Here is a 12,830-nt window from a genome sequence, read left to right as displayed (position 1 = left end):
AGGGTACTCGGCCTGGATGGACCGCACTCGGTTCCTCATCCGGCGAGAGTATGTAGTGGACTATTGGTGGGCGGTGCGAGAGTTTACCCCAGAACAGAGGGACAGGGAGTTGCAGGAGCGCTGGCTTCAAATAGAGCATAGGGAGATAGGACCTATGGGTCCCAGCATCTTGTCAGACCCCGTGGACCCTGACGAACCCCTATCATGGGTGCTACCTGGGAGGGCAGGTAAGGCTGACCTGACTAGGATCAGTAGGGCCGAACGGGCTATAATGGCTCGTTATAAGTCATCCCACGGGTTGGAGTACCCGTATGTTCCTGAGCCATTAATGGACGAAATAGAGGAGAACAGGGATAGGTGGCTCCGGGAAAATATTGAGATGCACTTAGTCAGTAAGGGGAATGACGTGGTGGGGAAGAAGGCCGAGGAACGGATAGAGCATTTGATCCGTATATGGGCTATTGGTAGAAATATCCACAAACACAAGGTAACATATAGGCCCGAGAGGGGATTACCACGGCATTATTCTGTTACCGTTCTAGATATGGGGGGTAGGGAAGTAAAGAAACCGGACCCCTATCACTATTTTTAGGTGGTACTGCGCATTACGCGGGTCCGTGGCTGCTGGTCGGGGCGGGCTTGGTGGATGACTGTATTCATGTGTACTGCATAATGAGGAAATTTGTGTGATGTTAATTATGTTTCTGTTACAGTGCTTCCTGGAAAGAGGTATACAAATTTAGGTCCCAGCGAGGACGATGGGATTCACCAGGGGGAGAATGTAGCGTACATGTAAAATGGCTACAGTCATCTCTCCTGCTGGCAGCAAGGCCTGGTAAGTGTGGGCATGCCAGCAGTAATCATGGAGGTTTTCCCTCACACCCTGGTGGGGTGCCCTGTGTATGGATGGGACTGGTCACATGCTCTGACTCCATGGTTAGTGATGTCAGAGGTGTGTCAGCCTCAGAAGTTACATAAGGCACAGCACGGTGACTAACAGTTAGTTCAAGGCTAGTACAGTTGAGGAAGGAGTTCAAGTTCCGGCAAGGTGTTTGCATAGTTCAGAGACTAGTGGACGATTATGTTATAGTAGCTGATATAGGAGTCTGTGTCCAGGGACCTGGCACAGAGCAGTGAATCCCTGATCAAGGAGACATACCTTTCAAAGGGAAGCACGGGCACGATGACTGGCTAAAGATACCCCATTGTGGAGGGCAGCTATGCCCACCGTGACAATAAAGATGGAGCTGATCAGAGAAACCCCTGTGTGTGAGTCAAGTGATTACACAGGGAGTTGCACCACCGAGGAGTTCCTCACCAGGATCATCCCCATGCGGACGCAGGGACCCTGATGAGGTGGAGGCGCTGCACTGGAACTAGGTGAGACTCAGCACACTACCTCAGCTGCCTGTCTGGACGGGTCCTCCCCACACACCATCATGCGGGAGACTCAGGAGTCCTGTAGCCAACAGGTGCACCACCTGACACTACCATACTGTAATGGGGACCGGTTAGACCACAGGGGCCAATGTGAGATTGGGTGGGTCAGGCCGGGCCACAAATACCGTTACACATGTTATCAATTTATGTAACAAAGCGGCATTCAACTTAAGGAACATCCACAAATGTTTAGCTGAAATAGCAACAACTGGGGAAAATGCTATGATTTGGGCATCTAGATGTCTCCTTTTTTTGCCCCTTGTGTTCCCCCAACTGAACCTGGTTTGCCTTACCCACCTGACACTCCTCGTACTTTTACGTTTTCGGGTATCCTGGTTGTTTGGGGATCAGGGGCTGCCGAATAATGAGCCAGTGGATAGGACGGTCTTGGGCTTTTCTCCTTTAGGACCAGGAGCACTTCCCCCTGGTGCACTAGGTGTTGTAAAGCAGAGCTCCCTCTGGTGGAGGTTATTGGCAGCCCAGTGGGTGTCTGTAAGGAGGAGCCAATCTGTGCTAAAGGCACTTGCATGGGCTGAGCTCGGTTGTAAATATAATGAGCTGTGTTGCCAACAGTTGGAGCATATTGGCCAGGAACTGGGTGGTATGTCCTACCCTGAGCGTGCATTCCTACAAGGGGTATGAATGGTGGCTGCAGAAGTCGTGCATACTGGGTGGCCATTATACAAGGCCCTATTGTAGCACTGCTTTCCACTTGTGTGTTGGGACGGAAAGTAATAGGCTGCGTTGTGGCTTCTCCCCTAACCTGTCCTGCAAATCCTGTGTATCCTCCTGTAGCAGTTTGGTAGAAGCCTCCATTCATGTCCCATACACGAGGGTAAGCGCGTGTTGCCTGTGGGATCTGCTGTAGATACATTGGTGTTCCTGCAGACCCTTGTTGCAAAATCATGCCTTGGGGCCCATGTCTGTAGACTTCTGTATTCCTCCCTACTGGCTGAGAGCTGTTGCTCCATGAAGGGTAAGCAGTGGTGACTGCAGGAGCACTGCAGGCCGGTGGAGGGTTCACAGCAGAGGAATTTAAAAACTGATCTGTAAGGAAGAAAGGTAAAAGTGAAGGGCGTGAAGAGCACAATCAAGGCACATTTCTTTAACACAAGGGGACTCGACTCCAGTCTTCAAGCCCCCCCAACAGGTTAACTTTTCAGGATATTCCAGCTTTAGCACAGGTGGCACAATTACTCAATTAGCCTCTGATTGAGTCACCTGTGCTGAAGCAGGGACTGATTGAGCCAGCTGTGCTGAAGCTAGGACTGATTGAGCCGCCTGCGCTGAAGCTGGGATATCCTGAAAGCCTGACTTTGGGGGGTTAGGACTACTTTCACAGACCTGCTAAAAGATATTCTTGATATCAAATAACTATGCAATACATAGAGATGCTCACTTGGCTTGGTATTTTTATTTTGCCTTTAAAATATTTGGGGTTTTGGTTCTGGTTTTGAATAAAGTTTTTGGGGGTCTTTGTTTTGTTATGAATAGCACGCACTAACAGGGAAAATGGCTTGCTGGGAAAACACATTTATTTGATTATCAATGTTACAGACCACTACTCTGATCAGAAGCTTCAATATTTAAATACATTTTTAAGCAAGCTCCATGATTGCCTTCCATTCATAGCATTGCTATATATTGAAACACCAGAGCACCCATACATTTTAGCTCAATATATGGGGTTTAAATAAATAAATAAATACATTAATGATCTGCTGGGATGTAACACAGACAGAAAACTATTTCTAGGTAGTTTTCGACACAAAGTGGCAACTGCCATATAAAACTTGTGCAGTCCATCACCTACTTTCATGTCCACCTCTGAACACACTTACAAATATAGATGTACCATAGCTTTCGGAACTGGATCTTTAAAAATAAAAAAATAAAAAATGCCTGTGCCTACTGTGGTATTTTGTGGTAATATTATGGTGTGGTATTCTGGGAAATGTCTGGTATATTGAGGTATCTGGAGGAGCACTCCAGTCAGCTATATCTGTAAATCAAGTGGCAGATTCTGCCCTCGTTTTGTGGCTTTGTCTTATTTGGTGCCTTTGTATTACTGTAGAGTAGTGGTTCCCAACCTTTTTTTGGTTAAGGAACCCTTTGTGAAATTCTGAGGGACCTCAACCCTCTCTAACAGCGAGTCCAAGATGAGATTCATTGTAAGATACCACAACCCTCTCTAATAGCGCTTCTCAGATCTGATGCATTGTAAGGAACCCCAACCCTATCTAGTAGCTCGTCTGAGATCAGATGTATTTTAAGTAACCCCAACCCTCTCTAATAGCTCGTCTGAGATCAGATGTATTGTAAGGAGCCCCAACACTTTCTAATAGCACGTCTGAGATAAGATGCATTGTAAGGAACCCTATCCCTCTCTAATAGCATGTCTGAGATAAGATGCATTGTAAGGAACCCCAACCCTCTCTAATAACGCGTCTGAGATAAGATGCATTGTACTGTAAATTCTTCTGTATGAAGTACAATTTTAAAATGATCTGAAAATTACAGCGAACCTTTTAGGGATGCCCGGGGAACCCAAGGGTTCCTAGGAACCTTGGTTGAAAAACACTGCTGTAGACAATAATTTAAGGATATGGATGAAAGTAGTCGACCATTACACCCCAGGGTGTACAGTAGAATTGGTCCAATAGTTATTGACCTAAACTTAGGGCAAGGAAAAAGCATGCCTTATACATAACTAATTCTACTGTATACACTAAGGTTCCTGTGTCTTTTTTTACTATCCAATAGATCCCATAGACGTTTGCCGCTTTGACATTTATGTATACAGTACATGTGTTTTCTATACATTACTGTTCAAATCGTTTAAGATTTTGAATTACAAGCCAGATATAAAAGTAAATACAATAAAACAAATGTGTGTGTATGTATCTATAATAAATCAGTTTTCACATTTATAAAAAAAATATTATCCAATAAAGGCCAGGTACCTAACCTCCCTGGGTGTTGTCTTCCTCCGTCCCTCCCCCTCCCCCCCCATCCTTCTTCTTTCTCCCATCCATTGATAGGAGTCATGTCATCTGTTCCGTACCCCATAAAACATTGTGAAAGTAAACAGTTCAAAAATATAGATATTATCCATTTCTTTTTGAGTATGTAAAGGTCACGTTGCTTCCTACCTGCCATGATACAGAGTTAAGGTGGAGATAATTAGTCTCTCTGTAAAGCGCCACACTTTTCCTATCTCTGAGATGTCCACAAAGCTAACGGTTTCCTTCGGGAACTAATTCAAGTCACACACAAACAAGTTTACATTTGTGTATTTATCTCAGTCTCTAAGGCGATTCCGTGATGTCATTACAGAACACTGCTGCTGGCATCTCCTAGGAGGCTCAATGATGCTGTCTCGTGATGTCATAATAGAGAAATCAGTTACTTTATACAGTATATATGCTGCGGCTCTGCTCCAAAAATAGAGCCATGCGTCTAAACACAATTACTCTATGTTGCTGCATAGACCCTTAATGTCCTAATTCCAGCACTGGGGAAGTGTTCAACTCCATTCAAGGGCAGTCTAAACTTAAACTACTACTTTGGTACAGAACTGCACTTTGCTTTATTGCTTCAGACATACGCATTATGGTATTGAATGGGTCCCCTGCTTATTTGTGGGGGGATAGAGATGAGTATTTTACAATGAGAGTGCTACTGGTTCTATATTCTATATACAGTGGCACTTTGCGGCCTTAATTACAATTTATTTTGGGGATGTTTTTTGTCAGTACACTAAAACCTCCTCTTGGATAGACACAGGGGGATATTTTAGTAGCTGGGAGTTGTGCAAAAGTGTGCAGAAAGAGCCTTATCCGATTGGATTTCTAGATTTTGCTCTTCTGTAAGTCCTTCTCGCATGTCCAAACCGAGTGGGTCGAGAGAGACCTACATCGCAACAAAACCCATATGAATTTTATGAAGTATATATTTTTTGTTATATCCCCATTCTCTCTCCCAACCTCCCCCATTCTCTCCCACCCCAACCCGCATTCCCTCTCCCACCCCTCCCCATTCTCTCTCTCTCCTTTCCCCCTCCTTATCCGCTCTCCTCCCCTCCTTATCCTCTCTCCTACAACATCATTCAAAAGCTTCAATCAGACTTAGAACTATGCAACTAATTTTGACAGATTTATTATAAATCATTCTTCCTGGTAATGCACACGTTATTAAGAATTTATATTAGTGTTAGGGACCCTTGAGATGTGGTCTGCCGTGTAGTGGCTCAGGGGCTTACAACAGTTTGGCCAAAATGTTAAACTAAAAGACCATTTTATTTAATGGATATCTATACATATATGTTTAGGCACTGTACCGTGTATAGGTTTCACTGGATGTGCACTGAGCTCTGTCTGTGTTTCATGTTCTGTCTCTGGTTTTAAATATATATCGCCATGCTCAGTAGCACTCCTCTGTGACACCTATATGCTTATATATATGTTGTGGTTAATTTGGGGGTTCAATATGAGCTTGCATGTGTCCTGTATGTTCTACCTACCAATTAGATTGTAAGCTCTTCGGAACAGTTACTCCTTTTCCTAAATGTTACTTTTATATCTGAAGCACTTATTTCCATGATCTGTTATTTGTATTATTTATATGATTGTCACGTGTATTACTGCGGTGAAGCGCTATCTACACAAATGGTGCTATATAAATAAAGACATACAGTACATACATACATCCAACATGACAAAGCATATAGTCATAAGTGGGGTCCGACTTACCTCTCTCTCTCTCTTTCTCTCTCTCTCTCTCTCTCTCTCTCTCTCTCTCTCTCTCTCTCTCTCTCTCTCTCTCTCTCTCTCTCTCTCTCTCTTTTCATCATCATCATCATCATCATCATCAAAAGTTTATTTGCAGAATTTCAATAACCCCTGGACTCATTCATTTGTAAATAATTTCTTTAGTAAATAAAGAGTTCAATTAAAAATAGATACATTTTATTGAAGAGTTTTAAATATTTTTTTGGGGGGGCTTAAGTAGCTCATGGTGGAATGAAGTTTGTACGGTGGGTATCCGTAACTTTTAGAGATGTCATGATCTTCTTGCCTCTGAACAAAGCACAGTAGCCTCCTCTTGGAGGTATGTTGACAGGCTTCCTCCCTCTCCAGTTGTGCTTTCCTTTTCATAGCCTCTCTCTCCTCTCTCTGTTCTGGTGGAATAGTTATGGAGACGTCAAGCTCTTGGAGAGGCTGTTGACAGTAGGTTGGAGTGGAGTTGTCCACTCTACTGGGTACATTTATAGGAAGCTGCAGGTTAGAAAGCTGGCGCTGTAGGTTGAAAGGAGCTGGAATGGGGATAGTGGTTTGGCTGACATTGTCAATGCATGTCACTGCAGCTTTCTGTTCTATGGATTTCACTGGGAAGTGTTTGGGATTCTCTATAACTGAAGCTTTGTTTTCCCCACGTTGTTTGATTTCACTGGTTTTAATGTCAGGTCTTGTGTACTCACTTATTTTAAATGTACATAGCCTAGGCCTGGCATTAAAACCAACTCTTTCAATTCCAGAAATACTGTCCTGTCTTTTGGCAATGCACCTATTAATCACATCAGTAAGAGTCCCCTGAGCATGAGAAGCAAAAATCTGGCTTTGGCTTCCTTGCATTGGTCCAAGCTTTTTTCCAAATGTAATGGATCCTGCGGGTGCCCCTGGATCTGTGGGACCTGCTTTTTTACCCAATGGGTGAAATACTTGAACAGAGTTAATCATTTTGAGGCTGAGGTTGCTGCGATGGTCTTTCAACTTTCCTTGTTCAGAAGGTTCCAATGCCTTCTTCCCCTTCGCAAGGACTTCTGAATTCACCCCAGGCTGATTAGCACTTTTTCTTTTGAGAGCTTTGGGGCTATTATCAGTACCACAAGCCAGCGCTTGCTCAAAACTGAAAACGCTGGTCTGGCTCTTTGTTTTTTTCACTAGCTGCTTGCTATTGCTGTTCTGGTTACTTTTGATCCCAATCTCCTGAGGTGTCTTCTGTTTAGGGTTAATATGAGTAACAGCAGGTGACTTTGCATCCAATGAACCTTCACGGCTTTGCAGCATCTTTTCAGATACCTTATTGGAAATGTGGGCACCTGAGAGACAAACACGTTTCATCTTTTTTAACAGAACAGCCTTGTCATCAGATTGTGGGCCATGGGGTGACTTCCCTGGTATAGGAGCAGAAGAATGATTTACTGGCTTTGACATTGGTTTTACCTTCTTTTGCAGCGCAGTTTGAGGGACTTGATCCTTTGCAGCTGAAGAAATTATCTTTTTCTTTTTTGTTTCCACTGTGGAGCACTTTGGTACCCCCTCAGACTTTGACGGACACTCAGTCTTCACTGAACTCAGCACATTATTACCCAAGAAATGGGAAGATCTGGTTGCCTTCCCAACTGGATGTAAAGACGACACCTTTATACCAAGATTTGAAGGGGCTGTTGTATGTTTCATAGCTTTTACAGCTCCTGACATAATATCTGTAGACTGCTGAGTGATTGGAATGTCGCCCCTCACCACTTCTTGAAGATACTGGGGACCTCCAGACTGCTCTCTGTTAAGAATGGTCACAAATGTAGATGCTGGTTGCAAATATTTGATGCTAGTCAGTTGTTGGTGAGATGCAGGGACTTCAGTCCTTACCAGTGGAACCTTCTGAGCAATATGTGAGGGGGCCTTCACCTCTGAAGATCTCTTCTCCATATCTTTTAACCCACCCCTTTTCCACACTGGCACACATAACTCTTTGTTGCTTTGCACATCAATATGTAACTTTGAGAGGTGGCTCAGCTTCCGAGCTGGTTGAGTTGGGTACATTAGAGATTGTTCCCTTTTTTTGTTAGCAGCAAGCTGAACTGCTCCTTGTGTAGTTAAACTGGCCTGGGAAATATGTTGGGCTCCAAGCGAGGTCTGACACACTGTAACAAAATCAAAAGGGAGAAATAATCAATTATCATAAATACCAACACATTGTACATAATAACACAAAGAATGAAAAGCAAACACATGCTTAATCCCTTCAGTATTGGCGAGGACTACATACTGTAGAGTTCTATATCTTTGTAACACTACAGTGGCGAAGGACCGTAATGAAAGATCTTTATAACAGGTAATGGTATCGGTCAAGGAGAAGGTTTTGCACAATGATTAGTAAAGATTCTCCATGCCTCACTTTGTAAGGTCTGCAGCACAATGCAGTGGGGAAAGGGAATTAAGCTAATTACACATGGAAATCAGTGCAAAGAACTACTGTACACAATGCAAAATTATCAGAGATATCCATGTTTTATCACAATAATGATGGTGGGGTGATGAAGACGGAGAGAAGTAGGTTTTATTGGTGGGGATATCATTAGTGAAAAAGAGGGCAGATTATGATAACAGGCCAACAAGAGGTTCACAAGTCCCTGTGTGTCATTTGTCAATGGGAAAACCAATAAACTACAGTAGATACTCCGTTTTGCATGTTATCGATTTATGTAACAAAGCGGCATTCAACTTAAGGAACATCCACAAACGTTTAGCTGCAATAGCAACAACTGGGGAAAATGCTATGATTTGGGCATCTAGGTCTCTCCTTTTTTTGCCCCTTGTGTTCCCCCAACTGAACCTGGTTTGCCTTACCCACCTGACACTCCTCGTACTTTTACGTTTTCGGGTATCCTGGTTGCTTGGGGATCAGGGGCTGCCGAATAATGAGCCAGTGGATAGGATGGTCTTGGGCTTTTCTCCTTTAGGACCAGGAGCACTTCCCCCTGGTGCACAGGGTGTTGTAAAGCAGAGCTCCCTCTGGTGGAGGTTATTGGCAGCCCAGTGGATGTCTGTAAGGAGGAGCCAATCTGTGCTAAAGGCACTTGCATGGGCTGAGCTCGGTTGTAAATATAATGAGCTGTGTTGCCAACAGTTGGAGCATATTGGCCAGGAACTGTGTGGTATGTCCTACCCTGAGCGTGCATTCCTACAAGGGGTATGAATGGTGGCTGCTGAAGTCGTGCATACTGGGTGGCCATTATACAAGGCCCTATTGTAGCACTGCTTTCCACTTGTGTGTTGGGACGGAAAGTAATAGGCTGCGTTGTGGCTTCTCCCCTAACCTGTCCTGCAAATACTGTGTATCCTCCTGTAGCAGTTTGGTAGAAGCCTCCATTCATGTCCCATACACGAGGGTAAGCGCGTGTAGCCTGTGGGATCTGCTGTAGATACATTGGTGTTCCTGCAGACCCTTGTTGCAAAATCATGCCTTGGGCCACATGTCTGTAGACTTCTGTATTCCTCCCTACTGGCTGAGAGCTGTTGCTCCATGAAGGGTAAGCAGTGGTGACTGCAGGAGCACTGCAGGCCGGTGGAGGGTTCACAGCAGAGGAATTTAAAAACTGATCTGTAAGGAAGGAAGGTAAAAGTGAAGGGCGTGAAGAGCACAATCAAGGCACATTTCTTTAACACAAGGGGACTCGACTCCAGTCTTCAAGCCCCCCCAACAGGTTAACTTTTCAGGATATTCCAGCTTTAGCACAGGTGGCACAATCACTAAATTAGCCTCTGATTGAGTCACCTGTGCTGAAGCAGGGACTGATTGAGCCAGCTGTGCTGAAGCTGGGACTGATTGAGCCGCTTGCGCTGAAGCTGGGATATCCTGAAAGCCTGACTTTGGGGGGTTAGGACTGCTTTAACAGACCTGTTAAAAGATATTCTTGATATCAAATACATATGCAATACATAAAGATGCTCACTTGGCTTGGTATTTTTATTTTGCCTTTAAAATATTTGGGATTTTGGTTCTGGTTTTGAATAAAGTTTTTGGGGGTCTTTGTTTTGTTATGAATAGCAACAGGGGAAATGGCTTGCTGGGAAAACACATTTATTTGATTATCAATGTTACAGACCACTACTCTGATCAGAAGTTTCAATATTTAAATACATTTTTAAGCAAGCTCCATGATTGCCTTCCATTCATAGCTTTGCTATGTATTGAAACACCAGAGCACCCGTACATTTTAGCTCAATATATGGGGTTTAAAAAAAAAAATACATTAATCATGTGCTGGGATGTAACACAGACAGAAAACTATTTCTAGGTAGTTTTCGACACAAAGTGGCAACTGCCATATAAAACTTGTGCAGTCCATCACGTACTTTCATGTCCACCTCTGAACACACTGACAAATATAGATGTACCATAGCTTTCGGAACTGGATCTTTAAAAATAAAAAAATAAAAAATGCCTGTGCCTACTGTGGTATTTTGTGGTAATAGTATGGTGTGGTATTCTGGGACATGTCTGGTATATTGAGGTATCTGGAGGAGCACTCCAGTCAGCTATATCTGTAAATCAAGTGGCAGATTCTGCCCTCGTTTTGTGGCTTTGTCTTTTTTGCGGCCTTTGTATTACTGTAGAGTAGTGGTTCCCAACCTTTTTTTGGTTAAAGAACCCTTTGTGAAATTCTGAGGGACCTCAACCCTCTCTAACAGCGAGTCCAAGATGAGATACATTGTAAGATACCACAACCCTCTCTAATAGCGCTTCTGAGATCTGATGCATTGTAAGGAACCCCAACCCTCTCTAATAGCTCGTCTGAGATCAGATGTATTGTAAGGAGCCCCAACACTTTCTAATAGCACGTCTGAGATAAGATGCATTGTAAGGAACCCTATCCCTCTCTAATAGCATGTCTGAGATAAGATGCATTGTAAGGAACCCGAACCCTCTCTAATAGCGCGTCTGAGATAAGATGCATTGTAAGGAACCCTAACCCTCTCTAATAGCGTGTCTGAGATAAGATGCATTGTACTGTAAATTCTTCTGTATTAAGTACAATTTTAAAATGATCTGAAAATTACAGCGAACCTTTTAGGGATGCCCGGGGAACCCAATGGTTCCTAGGAACCTTGGTTGAAAAACACTGCTGTAGACAATAATTTAAGGATATGGATGAAAGTAGTCGACCATTACACCCCAGGGTGTACAGTAGAATTGGTCCAATAGTTATTGACCTAAACTTAGGGCAAGGAAAAAGCATGCCTTATACATAACTAATTCTACTGTATACACTAAGGTTCCTGTGTCTTTTTTTACTATCCAATAGATCCCATAGACGTTTGCCGCTTTGACATTTATGTATACAGTACATGTGTTTTCTATACATTACTGTTCAAATCGTTTAAGATTTTGAATTACAAGCCAGATATAAAAGTAAATACAATTAAACAAATGTGTGTGTATGTATCTATAATAAATCAGTTTTCACATTTATAAAAAAAATATTATCCAATAAAGGCCAGGTACCTAACCCCCCTGGGTGTTGTCTTCCTCCGTCCCTCCGCCTCCCCCCCCCCCATCCTTCTTCTTTCTCCCATCCATTGATAGGAGTCATGTCATCTGTTCCGTACCCCATAAAACATTGTGAAAGTAAACAGTTCAAAAATATAGATATTATCCATTTCTTTTTGAGTATGTAAAGGTCACGTTGCTTCCTACCTGCCATGATACAGAGTTAAGGTGGAGATAATTAGTCTCTCTGTAAAGCGCCACACTTTTCCTATCTCTGAGATGTCCACAAAGCTAACGGTTTCCTTCGGGAACTAATTCAAGTCACACACAAACAAGTTTACATTTGTGTATTTATCTCAGTCTCTAAGGCGATTCCGTGATGTCATTACAGAACACTGCTGCTGGCATCTCCTAGGAGGCTCAATGATGCTGTCTCGTGATGTCATAATAGAGAAATCAGTTACTTTGACATTTAATTTCAAGGGGTTGAGAAGTGGTTAACTAGAGTAGCAGTCATAAAAATCCCTGCTGCTGTGATACATTGTATTGCATACATTGGGTGACACAAGTACAGATATGGACAGTGCCATTGACTGCAGTGGGATCAACATATCACTGGGTTCAAATGTATTGACTTCATGGCAATATAAAGTATCATCCCCTTATGTATGTCACATGTAAAACGCTGAGAAGTTACTGTGTGTGTCACACAGAATAAATAACACACCTGCACGGATACAATCAGTCATTTGTCAGATTCTACTAAGGCCAGGCTCAGTATTTCTCCTTTTTAAACACATTTGAAGCTCTCTCTCTGGGGTCTATGTATCAAGGCAATTTTGGAGCAAAACTCTGCACTTACTGTTTTTACTGTATCTAAACATTTTGTTCCAAATTGTGCCCCATCTTCCTCAGCTTGCACATTGGGGAGAGTCAGTAGGAGGAGTTGGGGAGGAGTTACAAGGTGCACAGATTATAATGAGATGTATCACATTCTGCATCTCTGCCCCAGCTTGCACATTGGGGAGAGTCAGTAGGAGGAGTTGGGGGAGGAGTTACAAGGTGCACAGATTATAATGAGATGTATCACATTCTGCATTTCTGCCCCAGCTTGC

The sequence above is a fragment of the Ascaphus truei genome, chromosome 13 (assembly GCF_040206685.1).
Source record: "Ascaphus truei isolate aAscTru1 chromosome 13, aAscTru1.hap1, whole genome shotgun sequence".
NCBI classification, from domain to species: domain Eukaryota; kingdom Metazoa; phylum Chordata; class Amphibia; order Anura; family Ascaphidae; genus Ascaphus; species Ascaphus truei.
The sequence above is the reverse complement of the archived record's forward strand: the minus strand, read 5'-3'. Positions refer to the sequence as shown.